This window comes from Herpailurus yagouaroundi, unplaced genomic scaffold (assembly GCF_014898765.1).
Source record: "Herpailurus yagouaroundi ecotype Mexico unplaced genomic scaffold, PumYag 182, whole genome shotgun sequence".
Taxonomy (NCBI): Eukaryota; Metazoa; Chordata; class Mammalia; order Carnivora; family Felidae; genus Herpailurus; species Herpailurus yagouaroundi.
Window position 1 is genome coordinate 42,776,169 of NW_024412413.1, and position 23,414 is coordinate 42,799,582.

The following is a 23,414-nucleotide window of genomic DNA, read 5'->3' on the forward strand; positions in this document are numbered from 1 at the left end:
CTCAGCGCTGACAGTGCAGAGCCTGCTTGGGATTCTCTCTTTCTTCTTCTCTCTCTGCCCTTGCCCTGCTCCTGCTCGCTCGCTCTCTCTCTCTCTCTCTCTCTCTCTCTCTCTCTCTCTCAAAATAAATAAAATAAAAAACAAACAAAAGAACAATTTGAAGGTTGAAGGACATATGAAAGTGTAGGAAAACAAACTACGGAGAAAAGACAAAAGAATCAATATTGTTTAGTTCAGTGAAATCTGAGAGGCGAAAGAAGGCTCTGTGATATAAAGAATGGTAGGCGTCTTAGGGCTGCTTTAACCAATTATCATGGACTGGGTGCCTTAAACAACAAACCTTTATTTCTTATGGTTCTGGAGGCTGAGAAGATTAAGATCAAGGTGCTGGCAGATCTGCTGTCTTCCTGGATCACAGATGGCCGTCTTCTTGCTGTGTCCTCACATGGCAACAGCAGAGAGAGAGCAAGCTCTGTGTCTTCTCTTTGAAGGGCACCAATCCTATTCATGAGGGCTCTACCCTCATGACCTAAGGACCTTAAAGTCCCACCTCCTAATGCTATCACACTGGGATTAGGATTTTAGCATATGAATTTGTGTGTGTGTGTGTGTGTGTGTGTGTGTGTGTGTGTGTGTTGGGGGACGTAAACATTAAATCTACAACAGCGGGGTTGTGCAATGGGTTATTGGATAGTGTGGGCCTAGAAGGTGTCCATTTCCATTGATGTCAAAAGTTTCCTCTAAGAGATTGTAAAAGAAATAAGCACTTATATGGATGGGAGTTTTGGTGGATATAAACTCCTGGGGCTTATCCTCAAGATGCCTTTGGAGAGAACTAATGATGTTGAATTTTGAGAGTCTTAAATTGAAATACAATAGAGAGATAAAAAGTTCAAGCCTAACATCAAGAATAGGGAACCATTGCCTGTTAGGGGTTAGAAGAGATGCTGTGATGTTCTGGACCAACTTTCTCCTTTTAGAAGAGCCCACAGAGATTTGGATTCCAAGGTCACTCAGCTAGTATGCAGAAATACTGTTGCAGGTCTCAGTTTTTCCCTTTTACTAAACTTCTTAAATGTTCTTAGGCAAGTTACTTAAACACATGTTATTAAATATAGCTAGGGTAGTGTAGGAACTGCAGGAGGGTGTAATGAGAATTTAATGATTTAAAATATTGAATCCTGTGTGATTGAAAATGTACATGAGTCCCATGTGGCTCAAAAATCCTAGCACTTTAAAAAGGTAATTAAAATGAAAATGTGAGCATGTGGCACTTTATTTAATGTCCTTTTTGTGGAGCCAGAACTCAAGGGGAAAATCTGTGCTTTGACTGCTCAGTGCTCCCCATGTAACTGTGCTTTTATTGCAGCTATCTGATTTTCTAGCTTAGAAGCAGAAAGCAGAGGGTTATTTATTGCAAAAGGACCTCCTCCTATTGGCTCCTACTTCTTTTTCTTCCTCCATAGGATTGTTTTTCCATTTTGAGAAAGTTTTATGACAAGGAAAAAAAATTCATGTTTTTTTTTTTTCATGCAGAAGGGCCAGTATTTAAGCTATAAAAGAGAAACTTGTGCTATAGAACTTTGTCCATTTTAACAATTCATCCTTCTATCATCCATCATTCTCTTCTTCCTTGGGATTCGCTCTCTCTGCCCCTCCCCCACTCACACTCTTTCTCTCTCAAAATAAGTAAGTATACTGTAAAAAAATATAGAGAATGATTTTATTGGTACAGATTTGGAAGTATAGAGTGACATGGCTATTTAATTAAAATTTTGAATCATAATTTTAAAAGTAAGCTTATTAAGTTGGATGTAAGAGACATGAAAGTCATATACTGAATTCATTCAGTATTTTCTGAAAGATTTGATGTTGGTTCAAACTTTTCCACCTTAGAAATGATGGAATAGGGGCACCTGGGTGGCTCAGTTGATTGAGCATCTGACTCTTGGTTTCAGCTCAGGTCATGATCTCATGGTTTATGGGTTCGAGCCCTGCTTCTGGCTCCACTCTGACAGTGTGGGGCCTGCTTGGGATTCTCTCTTTCCCTCTCTCTCTGCCCCTCCCTTGCTTGTGCACACACTCTCTCCCTCAAAATAAATAAATAAACTTAAAAAAAAAAAAAGAAACGATGGACTAAATCAAATTAAATCTTTAAAAATGATACCCTGGGGGCGCCTGGGTGGCGCAGTCGGTTAAGCGTCCAACTTCAGCCAGGTCACGATCTCGCGGGTCCGTGAGTTCAAGCCCCGCTTCAGGCTCTGGGCTGATGGCTCAGAGCCTGGAGCCTGTTTCCGATTCTGTGTCTCCCTCTCTCTCTGCCCCTCCCCCGTTCATGCTCTGTCTCTCTCTGTCCCAAAAATAAATAAACGTTGAAAAAAAAATTAAAAAAAAAAATGATACCCTGATTTTGACAAAGCGTAGCCAATTTAACACACATATTCACACACATTTAAAAAAAAAGACCCTCTTAGCATCTGGGAGAGTTTCCTTTTCATTTGTACTCTTTTTAAGCAGCTAGATTCTGAAGATTTTTACCCCTTTCTGTTTTTTGCATCCACTTAGTCACTCTTTCTTAGCATTTTTAATTACTTAACAATGAAGATAGTGCTTCATTTTTCCAGTGAGGAAGCGGAGTATCTGAAATATTGAGCTCAGCGTTAATCGAGGTTGTTGCTTCCTGAATTTGTTGATGGGTAGTTGTGAGGGTGAGTGAAAGAGGTTACTGTTTTTCATTCTGTCTTCTCGTGTGTGATGAGGTTCCCAGGGGAGGCCTGAGGCAGGAGATTTAGGTTGATCAGGGGTCTTATTCCCACAAAGACCTGATGGTTGGCTGAGGAGAGAAAGGAAGAGAGTGGTCGAGTGGGCACCAGAGCAGAGGGGTAGAGACAGATAATGAGCTTCCTCAGCTTCTTGGAGAGTATCCTACAAAGGCCAGGAATTCAACCTGAGGTAGGGGATTTGAGGAACCTCGGCTTCATCCTAGCACGTTGGTTTACTATCTTTGAGAGTTAACTCTCCAACGTGTGGCCATCTGGGAGATACTGTTCAATTTTTTTTTTTTTTTTTTTTTTTTTTTTTTTTTGTAGAACGGGAAGAACTGAGAGAGCAAGGACTTATAAGAATTGTAATTCTAATGGGGACCGGAGCTTCCTCCACCCTTGGAATGCTCATCTGTTCATTCGTTCGTTCATTCATTCATTCATTCACACATGAAGCTATGTGGCAGGCACTATTTAGAATGCCAGAAAACTTAGCAGCACAAAACTTGAGCCCTCGAGGAGCTTACATTCTAATAGGAGAGTCAGAAAATAAATGTATGTCATAAAGAAGAAGGGTTATAGACAGAACACAGGATAACGGGCTCAGAAGTGTGTAATGGGCGGGAGCTCAGGGCAGACGCCTCTGATTAGGTCACCTGAAAGAAGTGTGGGAATGAGCTCCACAGACAGGCGGGGAAAGGCATCCCAGCGAGTGAGAACAGGCGTGCACTTGGTGTGTGCAACGAGCAACCAGGAATCTGCTGAATCATGGTGACTAGGGGTGGCACTGGTGCAGGAGATGATAAAAGATGGAGTTGTGGGGCCAATCATGAGGGATCTTGGAGACTCTTGAAAAGAATTCTGCTTTGATTCTGGCTAAGATGGGAAGCCGACTGAGGATTTTGATCAAAAGAGTGACATAATTTGACTTTTAAAAAGACCCCTCTGATGACAGAGTGGGAGAATTACTCTAGAAGGATTTGGGTAGAAGCAAGAGGCCTAGTTGGGAGGTGATTGCAGTAATCCAACAAAAAATGATGGCAGCTTGGACCAGAGTGGCAAGTGCAGGCATGTGAGAAGTGGTAGGCATCTGGATCCATCTGAAGGTTGAGTCAAAAATATGAACAGGTGGGTTGTGTGCCTGGTGTGAGAGGAAGAGAGGAGGTGAGGATGACCATCGAGTTTGGAACTGCCCATCAGTGAGGCAGGGAAGTGTTATGAAGAGCAGGTTTGGGTCGGTTTCAGGAAACAGTGTATGTGACATGACTATTGGGTGTCTACGTGGAGATGCTGACAAGGCAGTTGGATAGATGACTTGACTATGGCGTTCAGTGGAGAGGTTGGTGCTAAAAACCTTAATTTGGGAGCTGTTTGCATATAGGTGTTATTTAAAGGCAGGAGGCAGTAATGAGAGGAACAGGACATTTGGCAATAGTAAGGAAGCGGCAGCTTGGCACAGGATCAAAACCCAGCTATGAATCAAGGCTTTCGGCAGCATGTGAGGGAAACAAAGTCAATAGCAGATGAAGAAAAGCATTGACCAAGAAGGAGAGTGGATGACCTTGCAAAGGAAAGGTGAGCTGGCCAATTTGGGGGGTGGGGATAGGGGCCAGTGACACAACTTGGTGAAGGCTCAGATCAAAGGTACTTCTTGTTGCAATTGTAATTTGTACCCAGAACACATGCCTGTTTTGCCAGGTAGGTGTGGCCTGGTTAAAGTAACAGATACACTTTCACAGTCCTTGAATTCCAGTCATACTTGTTTCTTAGATAATAAACTTCAAGTCTTCTATTTCCTGATTGATTAAAAGTTCCTTAAGAGAAGATACCATGTTCTAATTGATTTTCATATTCTGCATGGAGCTTAGGATATAAGACTTTGTATATGGTAGATGCTCAACGAATACTTGCCGGATGAATTAATTAGAAAATTATTCACACTTTCAGAAACCTCCTAAAGGTGCTTAGAGAGCAATCCTGAGGATTAGCTTGCTAGGTTGTCCCAGACAAATGGCCTTCTCTGCTTGGAAAATGCCCTGAGCGCGTCTTCAAGTGAGACTCTTTTGAAATCAGTTACTATGGGGTGTCTTCTTAGGAATGATCTTTTATGAAACTAAAAATTATAGAGTGTTTGGCCGCTTGTTTAACAGTATTTGTCCTGAGTAAAAGTTTTGCTGTGTGTTATGGCAGAATTATTCAAAAAATATATGCTTAAGTTGAGGTTTCTAAGTAGGCTCTTGTAAAAACAGGCAATTACTTGCTCTAGGCAGTTAATTGCCTGCACAGATGGGTACTTGTGTTACCAATTACTCATTTGCACTTGTGATTACCATTTGAATTAATTCATGAAATCTAGGGGAATTTTTAGGTTCTAAGAAAGGTTTTCGGCATTTAAAACACATATTACTGCCATAAGAGGGGACCAGAGGGAAATAGCTAAACATAAAATCCTATCCCAACAGCTACATTTAAAGAGCATTTTTTGATGCTTATGGTTGCTGAGGATAAGAGGTTTACCTGAATATCTTGCTAAAATTGTTTCCATTTACTCTGTCAGCTAAGAAAAAAAAAGGGAAGGATAAAAAAATAGCATTTCAGCGTTTCTTATTTTATTTTTGTTATAGTAATGGTGGTCTCTGTCAAAGTGTTTCTACTTTTTAAAAAAATTTTTTTTAACATTTATTTATTTTTGAGACGGAGAGAGACAGAGCATGAACGGGGGAGGGGCAGAGAGAGAGGGAGACACAGAATCTGAAACAGGCTCCAGGCTCTGAGCTGTCATCACAGATCCCGATGCGGGGCTCGAACTCACGAACTGTGAGATCATGACCTGAGCCGAAGTTGGACACTCAACCGACTGAGCCACCCAGGCGCCCCAACCTGTTTCTACTTTGATGGGTTTTGTGTTGTTTTGATCCAATAAATTTTTCTTTTCTTTCTTTTTCTTTTTCTGAAAGGCACTCAAAGTTCTTTGAACTAACTTGAAATCACAGATCTGGGGAAAGAGTGGGTAAAAAATCCTGAACCCCCCAAGGTCGTGATGAAATGTCAAAGAGAACTGCTGTTTGAGGTGGGATCTTGTGACAACCCAGTGCCATTAGCAGCAGAAGAAAGGAATTCCCCTCCCCACCAAAATGTGTGCACCTGCTTTAAGAAATATTTTCTCAAATGATTATTGAATATTCTGCTGTGAACAGCCTGACATAAATGCTTTATGAGGAAAAATACCCAGTGCTAATATAGTCTCACGTGATATGCCAATTTTTAGTACTGAAAAGGGAATTAACTTGTCAAACTTGCTATCCTGTGGAAGCTACAAAGAACTTTTATGTTAAAGTTCCTCAAGGCCCTTTGCAGGCTTTGTTGTTTTATTCTGGTAGTTTAATTGTCTGAAACATTTTGGGGAAAGAAGACAGGGAGTAAATCCAACCCATAAAAGCAGTTTAGTTGATGGAACAGTGGATTCAAAGCTTATATCCCTTTGGCTTGAGAGTACTGCTTAGGGATATGGGGTTAAGAAGTGAGGGTAGTCAGCCTGAGACGCTCTGAAAAATCTAGCATAATCCTTGATTTGATGATTGGCTCGGTTCTTGGAGTTTGATGATTGGCTCGGTTCTTGGAGTTTGATGATTGGCTCAGTTCTTGGAGTTTCTTGTTTTGTTCTATTCTTGTGCATACTCCTGAATTGAGGAGATCTAAACCTATGAGGCATTGTATCTGTGAGAATAGACTAAATGATGCTGCAGTAACAAACAGGCCCAAATCTCAGCAGCGTAAGACAACAAAGATTTACTTCTCTCCTGTGTTATATGTTCTTTGTGTTCCACACCTGGGAGTGGGAGCTCTGTTTACCAGAGTCACTCTTGGGTCTAAATAGATGGAGCAGTCTCTATCACAAACATTTCTGGTTACTGTGCCGGACAGACAAGAAAGGTCTTGTATTAACAGCTAAATGCTCCTTTTTGGAAGTGACTTATTTCCCTCTGCTCATAAGTCATTGGCTATAAGTAGTCACATGGCTTAACACACCATAAGGGGGCCAGAAAATGTAATCAATTCTATTCTATGTTTGGCAGTAGGGTTAACCAGAAATGTTTGGCAAACAGCACTAACAACAATCCCAAGTGACTTTAGATTTAAATGGACCTCATAGCATGCTCTTTAATTGGTTCCAGGAGCCACAGAACTGTTATCTGTAGTCAGACTGGTACCCATGTACTGCTTGCTTTTTAGGTGATTTTTCTTACGTCACATATTCTTCCAGTAGGCTAATTAACTACACTATGATACCGAATGCTATCTGGTACACATTTTTTTTTTTTTTTAACTCCCATGATGGATGATAGAGTTTAAATAACTATAGGACCCTTTCTTAGGAATTTCCAAGACATGTGAGAAGAAATCCAGTTTTATCATTTGTGGTTGTATATACGATTGTCAGAATTCTCAAGCCCTCCATCAAAGCGTTTACAATTATCTAAACTCTGGAATAAGCAGGCTGTTTCATGTTGGCAGGAGTCATCTTTTCACATTCTATTCTAGTTTTAAGGCATTTAGGCTTTTTGTTTTGGGAAATTTCAGCAGATCAAGAATTGTGTTGATCTGGGGAGTCAGAGGAAAACTGAATTGCTCGGTTTGTTAGCCTAATCAGCTTGAAAACAGAAAAATTTAGGGGAAAATAGTTGAGTGAAAAGGGAGGGGTAGACTGATGTTTATTCTCTAGTTTCTTGGTTTTTCAAGGACTGCATTCTAGCCTTGGTAACAATGTTTATTCAACAAGGTAGGTGGATATAAAAAAGATTTGAGCTAATTCCGGTACTGATCTCACTTTCCTTCTCACAGAGGACCTACATCAGCTAGTATGGCTATGATAATATGGTCCATTTCTTTTCATTCTTTTGGTCAGGCGTAAGAGATCCTCTTTTACCTTTATTATCTTTATTGCTAATTCTTAATCTTTGCTTACATAATTCTAAAAGTGCATTTTGATTACTGGGCTTCCATAATTAATTTCTATGAAATCCTTTACTCCCTTCCAGTGTGAATTGCAAATTCCGACTGTGGCTATGCAATGCTGCACCTCTGTTTTCCTACCCTGAACTTGATTTCCTCTCCTACCCCAGGAGCTGCTTGCTTTTTGGAATTCATATTCTATGTTCTGGGGCTCACTGTTCTTTCTTATGCCTGTGGTACTGGTTGGCATTTAGACCCCTTTCCTGGGAAGAATCACTTCCCACTTGAAATGGATGCTGAAATATGGTTACTCATGTTCATACAGCTATGATACTTCCCTCTTTGGTTCTACAGGGATCACTCAAACATCCCTAGTAACCATGGTTCCAGATGAGACCATTTGTTTATTGATCATTATAGTTTGTGTTACAGTAGCATCTTCAAATTAATTATCCATTTTCATTTCTGCCTCTGCTACTTATTAGCTATATCACATTAACAGAATTATCAATATCTCTCCTTTCTAAAAAAGAGAATCCTCATGTACTGTTAGTAAGAATGCAAATTGGTGCAGCCACTATGGAAAACAGTATGGAGGTTCCTCAAAAATTAAAAAAAAGATTACCATATGACCTAGTAATTCCACTACTAGGCATTTTACCCAAAGAAAACACAACCACTCATTTGAAAAAATATATGCATCCCTATGTTTATTGCAGCATTTACAATAGCCAAGATATGGAAGCAACCCATGTCCACTGGCAGATGAATGGATAAAGATGTGGTATATACACAATGGAATATTACTCAGCCATAAGAAAGAATGTCATCTTGCCATTTGCAACAACATGGACGGAATTAGAGGGTATAATGCTAAGTGAAATAAGTTATACAAAGACAAATACCATATGACTTCACTCATGTGGAATTTAAGAAACCCAAGAAATGAGCAAGCAAAGAAAAAAAGAGACAGACAAAAAAGTCCAGACTCTTAAATATAGAGAACAAACTGGTGGTTATCAGAAGGGAGAGGTGGGTGAAAGTATGGGCAAAATAGATAAAGGAGATTAGGAGTACACTTACCATTTTTTTATGTTTATTTATTTTGAAAGAGCATGTAATTGGGGGAGGGGGTAATAGAGAGGGGGATAGATGATTTGAAGCGGGCTCCGTGCTGACAACAGCGAGCCTGATGTGGAGCTCGAACTCGCAAACCATGAATGTGATTGTGAGTTGAGCCAAAGTTGTATGCTGAACTGACTGAGCCACCCAAGGGCCCCAGAGTATGCTTATCTTGATAAGCACTGAGTAATGTATAGAATTGTTGAATCATTATATTGTACACTTGGAACTAATATAACACTGTATGTTAATTATACTTGAATAAAAAAATTTAAAAAAATTTTCCTTTCCAAAATCTGTAAAATTATTCAGTCTCTCAGGTTGAAAACAAAACTTACCAACTTTTTGGGTACCAACTAACCCACGTGGCACTGTATAAATGAATGCCTAAAAAATTCATGTTTTTGATGGTACAGGTGATTATATTGAAGAAAACCATCATACCTGGACCAGTTTCCCATTTTATATGGTGGCCGCTTTAATGAACACTTGCCCTGCTAGAAATTGAGGCTATCTCCTGGCAGAGACAGAAGTCACAGAATTATGGAAGGTGAGAACTGGAAAAGACAGTATAGCTATGAAACCCTTACCCTATAGGGAAATCTAATGTGGAAATCCAGTATATAAACAGATATGGACTGACCTGCTGTGACTGAAATGTGAGGATGGAAATGGCATCCTAAGGACCCATGTATTCTTCTCCAATCTCTATACCCCAGACTTCCATGATACAGAATTTGGAAACCACTGTGATGCCCAGTCCCATTTTGTAGCCAGAAATCCAGAGCCCAGAGAAGATATGTGACTTCCTCAATGTTGTGGCAGAGCCAGGATAGTACCTGGCTGGGTACTTCTTGTTTGCCTACTTTGTCCATTTCCATTAAAATGTGGTCTCTGAGGGGCACCTGGGTGGCTTGGTCTGTTAAGCATCCAACTCTTTGTTTCGGCTCAGGTCATGATGTCACAGTTCATGAATTCAAGCCCCAAGTTGGGCTCTGTGCTCGCAGCATGGAGCCTGCTTGGGATTCTCTGTTTCCTGCTCCCCCCTTTTCTCTCTGCCCCTCCCGTGCGCGCGCGCTCTCTCTCTCTCTCTCTCTCTCTCTCTCTCTCAAAATACATAAATAAACATTAAAAATAAAGTAAAATAAGGTCTCTTACCAGTCAGGGAGTGTTTTGTGTGGAGAAGAAGGGAATGAACACTTTGTGCTATTACTGTTGCTACTGAAAGAAAAACCTGAAAAAAAAAATCTTTTGAGATCATTACATAAAGATTTTTGTACTGGGAAGTTACCTCACTCATAAAAGAAAAGAAAGACAGCTTCAGCACAGTCCCTGGAACAGCGAGACAAGGGAGAGGGGGGAGCTTTCTTGCAGGCAGCCCCCACGCCCCTGCTCTCCCCACAGTCATGGTTACATCTTTCTTCTGATTGTGTGTGACCCCAGTGTGAAATCGAATGAGAATTTGTTGGAACAAGTCAGTGGAGCTTTCCTGCTCAGAAAGGGCTTATCTCAGTTCTTGGGGGGAAAGGAGAAAGGAAAATAAAAAAATACAAAGCAAAACAAGCATCACCTCCACTGTTGCCATATCTGAAACATGAAACCCTAGTCTGGTCATGCATTTTAACAATTCCCAGACGAGAGAAAATTATGTGTATTTTGATTTACACACAAATCAATAGTTGTCTGCTGTGATTAAACTATGCACTAGAGAACTGTACTGTAATTATATTCATGCCAGGCATCAAGGACAGATCCCCTGGGTTTTGAGTAGGTGTGAGACAGGAAAAAATTACCAGTCCAGCCATAGAAGATTGGAAAAAAAGTACTCACAAAGCTTTTCTTTCACAATGGTGGGTTTAATTACATATTCTTCATCTAACAAATAACAGTTCTCCAACCCTTGCTAAAATCATTGCATTTAAAAAATATGTGTCTGGGGGAACAGTGCTGTAAAACAGTTTTATCCATATCTCTGTGGATTCTCCATTGTTTTACCTGTTCCTATTGGGATTGGATTTTTTTGTGCTTCTGAAAATTGATAAAGCATGGGCACTAGGTTTTAATTTTTCATATTTCCCCTTCCTTCTATTATGATAATTTAAAGACAGGAAAGTCTGCAATTCTGAAATTGCAAATCACACCGCTGCCGTGAAGTGTTCAATTGCACATTGAAGTTTTCTGGAGAAGTTTCGAGGCCACTGATCTATGATCGGATCGAGGATCTTTCCCTTATTCTGTCATATGCTAGAGACACTGTTGCTTTTTTCCAGCAACTGCTGGAGTGCCTTACTGTGTTTCAGGTTCTGTGGTCAACTCTATGAACACAAAGATGGGTTAGATATAGTCCCAGATTTGAGAGGCTCACCGTCTACTGAATGATTTGGGTAACGGTTCTCTTCAGTTCTTAGTTCACACTGTGTTCCTTACACACAAAATGGGCTGCCCCACTCCCTCCTTTTCTGGCACCTACAGAATTCCTTTTCTCCTATTTGGTGAGAATTTCTCTGCCATTCTCAGTGTCCTCCATTACATCTTCACTGCCATCTCCACCGTGGATGCCAAAGACACTTTAAGGCCCTGCTAAGGGATAGTGAATGTCACCTGGGGGCAGGGTGGGTTCTTCACTTGCTCTGCCCAGCAAGTTGAGAGGTGGAACATGCTCACATAGATGATGAATTTTAAGACAAGAGTATCAAGTTCCTTTTGGCCTAGCTTTCTGACCTGTGCATGGACATCATGGAGACTGTTTTCTATGAGAAGGGAATTTAATAGAAGATTAAGGAAGGCAGAAGTTTGGCTGTTTGGGTTTGCTCTTTTCAGAATTGGGTTTAGTTTTCATTAGCCTGTAACACAGAAGTTGAATCACAGCTGAGTGTGGTTAGAAGCTGTTTTGTTTGGCTCACAGTATGTGGTGGTGGTTGTTTTAAATTTGAGTGAGAGGCCAACTTTTCACATTTCAGGCATTTTATATAAAATCTAGAGTCTGACTTTTCTTGAAGAAAATCAGAAGATCTGGTAATCTGGCATGGGAAAGGTCAGCTGTTAGCAGCCACCTGGTATAAGGACTATGGGTCTTTCTCTGTTACCACCAGGGCCTCATTGATTTGTATAACCTTCAAGATGACTAAAGACTTTTCAGACTCATCCTTTATGGGAAGGGGATGGGTCAATAATCATTGTAGTCAATAGTCATTGGATACATTTAGTTGGTCCTGGAACCAGTTTCCTCTGAGAAGTTTTCACTGGCCAGTTGCATGCATGGTTCTGAGTGGGTTCTCATACCTCTTTAAAAATCTGCTGTGGTTTGTTCGAGATAACAGAGACTCAAAGTCACTGAGAGAGATCATGTGTAAGCCTGAGGGCCACTCACCTTGCCATCCAACTCCCCTTGGCCACGGTTGCTACTCTTTTCTCATAGTCTGAAATGTCCACTAGGAAAAGACTGCTACACCTGGGAGCACCTGAGTGGCTCAGTCGGTTAAGCATCCAACTCTTGATCTCAGCTCAGGTCTTGATCTCAAGGTCATGAGTTTAAGCCCCACATTGGGTTCTGCACTGGGAATGAAGCCTACTTAAAAAAAACAAAACAAAAAAAATACTATGCCTGGCAAGTTGGGCGTTTAGAAGCAGAATTGTCCCTGGTGTTATGATCAAGACACCTGGAAATTCCTTTCATATATTTTTTTTTAGACAACTAGTATTTATCAAGCCCCTTCTCCGTGCCAGACCTTGAAAACAGAGTAATGAATAGAAGGGATAAAAATCTCTCCCCCTCCTCCCTGCAACTCCCAAGTTTTAAAATGTTTTATATGCTGGGAGAGAGACAGATGGTAAACAACATGTCAGATTACCTTAAGTATAGCAAAGGATTATGTATAGTGTTGAGGGGGATAGGCGAATAAGGCAGAAAGAGGGAAGGATGTATTGGGATGAGGAGTTACAATTTTAGATAAAGTTGTCAAAGAAGGCCACGTTCAGAAAGTGACATTTGAATAAGACCTGAAGACAGAGTGTGAAGGAACGGACCTTGCAGATGTCTGGGGGAAGGGAATGCAGAGACCATTCAAAAAACAAAGCTGCAAAGAAATAGAAGTGGGTCTGGTGGTTGGATTAGAAAGTTCATAAAGGTCCTTGTACTCCTTGTCTGGATTTTGGCTTTTGCTCTGAGTGGTTGGGCAGCCATGGTAGGTGGAGGGAAGTGGTTAAGCAGGGGAAGACAACTAATTTAGTTGTTCAACAGGATCTTTCTGATGGCTGTGCAGAAAATAGACTGAAGGGGCAGGCATGGGGGAAGGAAAACCTGTGAGGAGGCTGCTGCAATGATTAAAGTGAGGTATAACAGCAAATAGGACCAGGGTGGGGCATATTTTGGGATATATTTTGAGGGTAGAGATGGCAAGATGTGTTGATGGATTGAACGGGAAGTGTGAGAGGAAGAAAGGAGTCAAGGATGACCTCAAAGTTTTGATGCAAGTAATTGAAAGAATGGAATTGCCATCAAAGGAGGTGGGGGAGACTGAAAGAAGAGCTTGGGGTAAGGGGTGAATATTATTCGTATTTTGGGGATGTTATATTTGGTGTTAAGAAGGCAGCAAATCGTGGCTATTTCAACTAAGGTACAACTTCAAGTCTTTGACTATACAAATGTGCTATGCAAATTCTAAATAATAATTAAGTGTAACCTTATTCTTATGCAATTGAGGAAAGATATGGCTAAAAAAAAGATAAAAGATCTTTCTAACATTCAGACAACTTGAAAGGAGGCCAAATTTAATAACCTTCAATTTAACATTAGATTCTTCTATTATTAATGTGAATTTAAAAATCATCATAAAAACTAAATAGTCATTAGAAGTCACCTTGGGCTGAGAGCTGAGAGAATAATTTCTTACTTTAATAGACCTAAAATATATATTTAATGCTGATAATAGAGACACATAAAAAGTCGGTAGGAAGTATGCATGACTCACAAAGGAGGCATTGAGGACTTTTTAATCAAATTGAAACCTTTTATATAAAAGTTCTTTGAATTTTCCTGACTTTTTTGAAGTCAAAAGGTTTCCTAGAAGTAATCTCATTAAGCTGTAGTGAGAGTAGCCAGGACACATAATATTATTTCTAATTTATAGATCTGGCCGTGGAGGAAGACAGGATGCACAATAGAGTTGCTATATTCTTGGTGACTCAAAGACTAAACAAGGTTTGGAGCCTGCATTTTTTTTTCATTTCAGATAAGTTATTTCCCAACTTAGCTAAGTTGTTTTCTCTCTTTTGTGTAATAAACAAATGAAAAAAAAATCCCTGTTTTACTTTCTGTAATGGCTTCTGCCATTTTAGTTCTAAAGGGTCACATACAAAAAGATTTTTCACATTAAAGGGGAGATTTGAGCTCTGGCAAAGTGTAGCTTAGTTTTCAGTCTCTAGGTTTTAAGCTGAGGATAAACGCATGCATTTTCCCCTCAAGATGCATGTGAAGGATGGTTCTTTGTTCCAAAGGTTTAAATGACCCAAGTGAACCCATTCCTATTGTCAAATGATAGCAAGATATGATGTAATATCAACTGTGGCCAGAAATCGTATTTGTCTGTATTCAGTTTTCAGTATTTCCTTTAGAGATAAATCATGTATATGCAAACAGGAGAGAGTCATTTAACAAACATTTGTTGAGCATCTGCTAAACATAAATCTAATCAGTGAGGCAATGGGCTTTGATAGAGGTAATCTGACAGTAAGAATATATCAGGATTATTTAGTTAGAATTTGGTGGACAATCTAAACACTTGTGCCACATACTTTGCCTTCCATGGCCTCAGATACAAGAAACGTCCACTGCCAGCCCCAGTTAGAACAATCCAAGGCAAGGACTTTATTGGCTGAGTTTGTGCCATATCCTTACTCCTTGAACCAACAACTATTGTTACCATGGCCGTGGGTTGCCATGACTTGTTGGATCTGGGTAATATGGCTGCGGACCGCAAACCACAACTGTAGACACTATAGACTTACAGAGAATGGGTAGGGGGAGAGGAGCCATTTCCCAAAGGAAAGAAGGGTCAGGTACGGCTATTATTAAGGGAAAGGAGCCTGAGAAGACAATAGCAATAGATGTTAGCTAATAGGTGACCGTAGGTGGGACACCAAAGAAGGGAGTCAGGTGTTAAGGATGATTTCTTCCAGGAGGTAGTGTCTGACCTGAGTTGTTTTTAAAAACTGAGCTAAAAATGGAAAAAAGTAGGCATTCTGTAGTTATTTATGTGTGTATTTTTTTGCAGACACAGGAGATATTAGGGTAGTTAAGTAGAGGGAGCAGAATGTATAAAGGTACAAAGCCCATAAAGGGAAAAAAGAGAATTCAGGGAACTAAGGAGCTTGGTGTGGCTGGAGCAGAAGGTAAGCTGATCACATAGTAAGAAATGATCACATTGTACACCATGGGATGGGAAGTCACCTACTGAATTTAAATCAGCTAATATTTACTGAGAACTTCTCCATGCCAGTGCCATTCTCTGCCTTTCACATGTGTTAGCTCATCTAATCCTCACATCGACCCTCTGAGGAAGCAAGGGTGACTTAAAAGTATTTGACAACTCATACGGCATGATCATGATTACTGACCATCAAATCAGAATGGGACGGACCAGCAATAAAGCACCACTTAACCCACCATTGTGTGTATCAATGGCCAGCAGTGATAGATGTAGGCATTTTTATAATCCTTGTGTTATAGATGAGGAGGCTAAGGCACAGAGTTGTTAACTCTGTGTTGCCCAAACACACACACAGTAGATAACAGAGGAACCAGGCTTCACACCAGAGGGGGCTGGCTCCATACCACCTGTCTGTAAATGGGGAATATCAAATTCATTCTTTACGAAAAAGAACATGAGAGAGTGTAGGAACTGTGTCTGTGTTTTTTCCTTGTCATATCCTCAGTACTGTTTCTGACACCTGGTAGGTATTCCAGAACACTTGTTAAATAAGTGACTGGAGGACTCATTGCAGATTTGAGAAGGGCAGGTAAGACTGAAGCATTAATGCAGATGAGAAAACAATAAAAACTTGAAGTAAAGAACCAATTGGAAGAAGTACGGAACAAGTGGGGCGTCAAATGGAAGATATTAAAGAAGTAAGAATACACAGAATACAGAGATTATTTAGATGTGAGAGGCGAGTCTCAGGTTTCTGTTTTGAACAACTAGGGAGGTGGTGTTTTCATTCACTGAGATAGGAAATACAAGGAGAAGGACAGGTTTCAGAGGTGGTTAAGATGAAGGCGGATAAGGGATCGTGAGCTGCTTTTGCAGCTGTGGAACTGGAGCATCTGCAGTTGTTGAGGAGGCTATTGGATTTGGAATTCAGTCACAGACCAGTGCTGGTGAGATAGACTGGGGAGTAGACAGGATACAGGTGGAGATTAAAGGCATGGGGGAAATGAAATCATCTGAGGGATGTATATAGCAAGGAGAGGCTAGAGAATGGAGTCCTGGAGCAGGTGAGAGAAGAGTCCCAAACAGAGAATGAGAAAGAGTGGCCAGAGGAGACACCGGAGAGAGTTGTCATGAAAGTTAAAGTTTGCAGGGGCATCAGTATGTGTGTTTTTCTGAGTAGCCTTGCTCTAAATGTGGAAAAGGTAGGCAGGCAGTGGGATTGATCTAGAATCTGGGTTTTTCCAGGCAGTTGTGGCTGACTACAGGAGAGGGGGTTGACGTTAGTGACAAGGGATGCGGCATGATGGACAGACAGGAACAGCAGGAAGCGAGTGTAGGAGGGGCTTAATTAAGAGAAATTGGTCAAAGATGGGAGGTCTCAGTGAGTCAAAGAGAGGGTGTGGTGGGCATAAAGGACTCAGAGAGCTGAAGGGAAGTTGTGGTCAGAACTGAATGAGGTGCTGAATTTTAGATCCACGTGCTAACAAGGTCTGAAGGTGTAGTCATGGTCACGTGTATGAGAGGCTGAAGTGCAATGAACTTGTATTAGGGTTCTTCAGAAAAATGAAACCAATAGAAGTTTATATATATAAACTCGTGTGTGTGTGTGTGTGTGTGTGTGTGTGTGTGTGTTAAGAGAGAGAGAGAAAGAGAAAGAGATATTAAAAAGAATTAGCCCATGTGATTATGGAGGTGGGCAAGTCCCCAAACCTGCAGGATGAGTCAGTAAGCTGGGGACCTAGGAGAGCCAATGGTTTAGTTCCAGTGTGAAGAACTGGAGAATTGATGGTATATTTCCAGCCCTAAGGCCAACAGGCTTGAATCCCAGGAAAAACTGATGTTTCAGTTCAAATGTGAAGGCAGGAGAATTCTCCCTTACTAGGAGGAGGGTCAACCTTTTTGTTTTATTCAGGCCTTCAACTGATTGGATGAAGCACATTAGGGAGGACAATCTTTGCTTTACTCACTTACTAATTTAAATGTTCATCTCATCTAAAAACATCCTCACAGAAACACCCAAACACAGATATTTGACCAAGTATCTGGGCACCTAATGGCACAGTCAAGTTGACACATAAAATTTACTATCATAGGATGTGATCTATTTATCCCATATATTTTGTCCTTGCTCTGGTCTTTCTAGCCTTCTGGCTCCAAATTCCCACTTCAGCTCCTGCCTTTGGCCATTGACTACAAAAACTGAATCTGTTCATTGTAACTGTGATATGAAATTTCTGTGGAGACCGGGGTTGAGACCCAGGAACTGTGACTGAGTTTTGATCCAGCTGTACAAAGAGCGCTTGCTAGGAAGGACCTGCTATTAAGACAGATATCAAGAAGTATTGCTGCAGTTGTTTAATCTGTGCTCACTGCACAAAGCTCACAGAGAAAATCAAGGCTAAACTGGTTCCTTAGAGCATGTGAGGTCCAAAGAAAAGATTGCAGGCACATAATTTTATGTCACCCCTTAGGTGAGCTTGATGGAACAGATAACAGATGCTGGCTATGTCCAGGTGAGAGCTGAATTGCCCTCACTGTAGGAAGAGGGCTGTTGGAACACAAGTTCACTTACTAGACACTACCCAGAGAATAGATTATGATTCAACCTCATGTCTCCCGAACAGAGCAGTGGTCATGGAAATAATGGAAACTCTAAGTTTGTGGCTTCCAGGTAGTAAATGAATTATGAGGAAAATACCTGCTTTTGTTGAGTGATTCTTGTTGTCCCCAAATATAACAAGATTAGTAAGTGAGCTATCTCTTTTCAGGAGCTAATAGGATATTAAAAAGGCTACCTCTTTTGGGCCTCCAAGGTCTGGTTTTCTAGAAGTGACCTTTGACATAAAGTCTGAAAAATTGAACAACTATTCCTCTGGGAATAGGCCTTGGGAGAGATAGGTATTATCATTCTGGACTTTCTTTTCTTAACCTCATTTTGCTTCAGATTGGCTATATTGCCACCCATACCCGCCCCTATAGGACAGTCCACTCCTCTGAACTACAGGGAATGGAAAGTCCTACATGTATTCTATACTCCATAACTTCCAAAAGAACCTCCAAAAGTGTTCACTTATTTCTCTGCTTCTTAACTCAGCTGTTCAATGATTGGCTTGGATTTTTACCTTTTCATCTGTCTGGGATTGAATCTTGGCTCCATACTTTACATAATATGTAATCTTGGGAAAGTTACTTAACTTTTATGGATGTCAGTTTCCTTATCTATAAAATAGTGATAAGAATAGGATCTACCTTTAGGATACCACGAAGATCCAATAAGATATTTTATATGGCTATTGAAATGCTTGGTAAACCTCAAATGCTCAATAGGTGTTAGCTCTAGTTTTTTGTTTTGTTATTCTGCACCTCAAATTTTTCAGTTTGTCTTTATAGGTATATGGCTGATCTATGTTTATTGACTCACTAACAATAGAATGTTTACCTAACTGTGAATCATATTTTATTTTCTGTAGGTGACTATTATACATTTGAAAGTAGAAACAGGAAAATCTTGCTTTTCATAGTCTGCCTGAGTAACCAAACTTCACTTGATTAGGTGCATTTAAGGGGAGTGAGGTGAGGGAATGGGTATTTGGGTGGTAAAATTCCATTCCCAAATCCAATCACTCAGCTTTCAACTGTGCAGGAAATCAGTGATTACATTTGTGATACTGATGACCTTTTTGCTCCTGACTCATCTCAGATGATGCCATAAGGAAACCATAGCTCTGGTAAATGGACATATAATTTGTTTCTTGGGTTTAACAGTGTATGAGTTGGAATTCTCTGAGTACTAATCTCCCTAATAAGGACAATTCCTGATCACAAATTATTTAGTCTATATACAATTTAGAAACTTTGGAACGTTTAGATATTCAGCTGTTTCATAAGACAGACTATTCATATTCAGAGAATGTCTGCTGAATCCTCTGATTTGGTTCAGATAATATACATGCTTATGAAACTCTTGCCAAATGTATTGAACAACAAAGCAGTGAATCACATGGCTTGGTCAATTCTGCCTTAGGTTATTCAGTCATTCTTCAAACATTTATACTGAGGACACATAAATGAATGTGATATAATCTCTGTTCTCCCAGGACTCAAGAACACATAGTACCTTTATCAGAAAAATGTGGCAATTACAGTAGGAAACAACCATTTATCCATATGTCCATCCATCTATCAATTCAATAAGTAATAATGAAGCATTTATATGAGCCGGGCACAAAGCTAGGTATAAGTGATTCAACAATGGACAGTATAGATGCTCCCTGTCCTCTTAGAACTGTTGAAACTCTTGGTAGAGATTAATAATTACACACAAATTTGTAGCACAAAGTACTAAATGCAAGATATGGGAACCACTTACAGTACATTGTGATACATGCAGTGTAAGGAGAGGAAGTAGATAAATTAAGGAAAGAAAGTAGATAAATCAATTCAGAAGTGATTTATTTTTTCCCCTTTCTTCCTCTTCTTTTTTTCCCATGAGACTGCAAAGACTGGAACCCCTGAGCAGAACAGTTTCATTCAAAAGAGGTCATAGGAGCAGGCTGTGTCTTTAGAAGTCTTTGTTTATACGAATTTATACAAAAGCAATTAGGACTACAAATAGAAATAGCAAACATACTAACATAGTTGATGTCCTAAGGGGAAGAAAATCTGTATATTAGGTACCGGACAATGAGTAATCGCAGACACAAAAAGCTAAGAGTTCTTTATGACTCTTAGCTAATATGAATGTATTAGCACTGACAACGGTAAGCAGCCAAAAAGGACCACCCGAATACAGACAGCATAACGAAAGAAGATGTAGATTTGGACTCAGATGAGGACAGGACTTCTATTCTAAGTGTTTCTAGAGAGGAGGGCACTTACACTTGCAATTATTTATATTTTCCTGTACATATTTCTGCTTAAGATAACCGTTAGTAAGTTACATGTATTGAATTCATTTCATCATAGGAGTTGTATTTCCTTAAACATTGTCTCATTTTCCTCATTAGGTCCTTAGCTAAAATTTTTTCTCTCTTATTGTTGGTAAGTATCTGAGTCAGACAGAACCAACCAGCACTGCTGTCCTAGTACCCTGAGAAGGTTGGGCAGAGTAAAAAGCCCAACAAGGTACAAGGCCCTGAACAAGGGTATCTGAAAAGTCAGAGGTTCCCAAGTATACTTGTACATCAGAAACACCCATGGAGCTTTAAGAAAAAGAGAAAGAAACTGTCCCATCTTGGGAGATGCTGATTTAGCAGGTCTGGGGAAATAGGTGGGAATATAATTTTAGGAAGCCTGCTCAGGTTATTCTGATGTGCCTGGTCTGCCGTGGATTGCTGCTTCAGAACCACTGTTCCAGGTTATCTGTATGATTACTCATTCCTTTTCGCTTTCAGGTGGGTCACACGTTTTAAAACTTTAAAAATAGACTTACATCAGTGGTATTTAATATTCTATTCCGTTCCTTTGTCCCACTTGTTTTCTTTCATCTCTTCCACATTTTTCATAGAATCCCAAAATTTGTAGATATATTGTGATTGTCCAAACACAATGCTTTGAGATAAGAGAGGATAAATACTGAACCATTTAGAGGAGTTCCTTACTTATTTTGTTTAGCTTTTTTTATGTTTTATTTGTTTTTGAGAGCACGAGAGACAAAGCACGAGCGGGGGAGGGGCAGAGAGAGAGGAGAAGGCCCAGAGTCCGAAGCAGGCTCCAGGCTCCAAGGTGCCAGCACAGAGCCTGATGCAGGGCTGAAACTCACAGGCCCCAAGATCATGACCTGAGCAGAAGTCAGACGCTCAACTGAGCCACCCAGGCGCCCCAGTTCCTTACTTATTTAGCCCAGTAAATTTTTCTAGAAGAGTCTCAGTGTTGGTAACAATTCACAAATAGGAATGTGTTACAATGAATGCAAGATGGTTGAAAGAGATGTAGGGCAGAGTATATGACAATCTGCTTTTCAGCAGATTTCCAACATATTGTCCAGCTGGCTTTTTTAGACCATACCTTCTTGCCTCTGGTGTATTCTTTCAGTGTGTTATACCCTAGCCCATTACTCATGACTCAGCTTCTGTGACCTGGCAACCTTTTCAGTGTGGCCCCTTGGTTTGGCAGTTTGGTGATGGCTTTCCTTGTAGGACTGGGTTCATCTGGGCCATACTCTGCCAATTTGCATTTAGCCAATCAGCCTCCTTGGCCTTCTCCTGGCTTCCTTGTACCTTGGCTCCTTCCCTAAGCAAATGGCCTTTTGGAGTGACAGTACAAAACAAATAAAACAAACAAAAAACAACAATACTTTTTCCCAGTATTTGGTCAGCTTGATAGCCAAGTAATTTTTTCCTTGTGTTCAGCTGAGATCTCTGTCCATGATGTAACCATTATCTCCTTATCTGGTTCTCTGATGATCGATTTCACAGGACCCATTTTCCATTCCTTTAATAATATCTTTCATTCAACTCTAAATCTTCATCTTTTTCTTAAATGACTTAGTAAGTATAAAGCACTTTGAACAGTACCTAATATAGAGTAAACATTTTTATCATTATTTTATTTACATCCTTTTAACAGTACTGTGAACTTATATTAGTATTGTGAGGACTTACTTATCTAATAAGTGGTTACTCTAATAATAGGATGGGGTAAGATTGCTGTTATGTCCCTTTTACTGCACTGCACTCACATACTGACTTCTGCTCTCCTCCACCCTCTCCCCTGGAACCCTCACCCTCATGCACCTCAGCTAGACTGCTGACTTTGAATTTGTTTTCAATGACAGTGACCTCCATATTCTTCTTCTCCTTTGTCACTGGCGAGTACTTTTTCCTCTTGGTAAATTATGTACATTTTGGCAGTAACTTAATTGTGATATAAGGCATGCAGATGTATTTCCCATTTTCATTTTCTAGAAAAATTGCTGATTGTGCCATCATTTGTTTATGGTAGGAAGTTATGGTCAATAAACTCATATACATACATTTACATTGCCCAGAAGCATGGTTTATAGAATGGCAGATGTTTTATTAGTTGTTGATTTAGTTTCATTCTCCCTGGGTCTTTTTTCATTCTGGTGTAGAAACTTCTCCCTTAAGGTTCATCACATAAATAAAGTGTGATCAATGAGTTTGCCTTGAATCGCTTCTCGGCCTTTTGGCTAAGATCAAGTGGAGTTTGCCTTTAAATAATTTTTGGAGCATGTTATGAAAATCCAGAGTTGGCCAAAGACCTTTTCCGGTAGGACTTGGCTTAAGCATGAAGACAGAGGACATGATATAATTGTGGCAAGAGTCAAGTTAGGGGCCAGAGGTTAGTTGGTTATTTGATCAAGTCTGCTAAAGCTGGGAATTTTAAAAAAAACTTTAAAAAACTTTAGTTTAAACTTGAAATGCACAGATTCTCTTTTGCTGTCAGGTCCGACTTTTCCCTGCTGTGAGTTCATTGTTTGGAGTTTGTGTCTTTATTTGTACATAAACCCCTCTTGTCATGCATCATTTACAACATCCAGTTTTAATTTCGTTAAAATGGAGCAAGACCTTAGAACCCCTTGTAAAGTGGACAGAGTGTGCTCTCTGTCTAGACTACAATTTTAATATACTGTATTTTTTCTTAAACTTTTACAGTTGTCTTACCCACACCTGTATGGACAATAATTTTTAAAGGCACTCTTTTGAGTTTTTTAAGACATTCAACTAAAGTTTTACAAAAAGCAATCTTTCCTTTTTACATGTATGTGTTATCAGCTTATATAATATTGAATATAATTACATAATTCTAATCACAAATACAGTGGACATAAACATGTCTGGGAGTGAAGACAAGTGACTCTTTATAATGTATCTGATGAACAAAGAAGTGCAGAGGCTGCTGGAGATCAGTCTCTCTTTGGCCATCAGTCACTGTAGGTTTTAAAAAGGGACAGAGATTGTCAGGTGTAACCACATGTCCCAGTTTGTGCCGGTTGTCCTGGCTTAATTATTAAGTGCACCATTGTCACTTAATAAGGTCCTGGGTAATAAATGATAGGAACACCCCTAGAGTTGGTTAACCCAGTTAGTCTTGTTAAGTTGATTAAGAATTTCTACTGAATTTGGTTAAAGTTTTATTATAGCTAACTTGACAATGCTCATCAAGTCTTGCCAACTAGTTGTTAGAA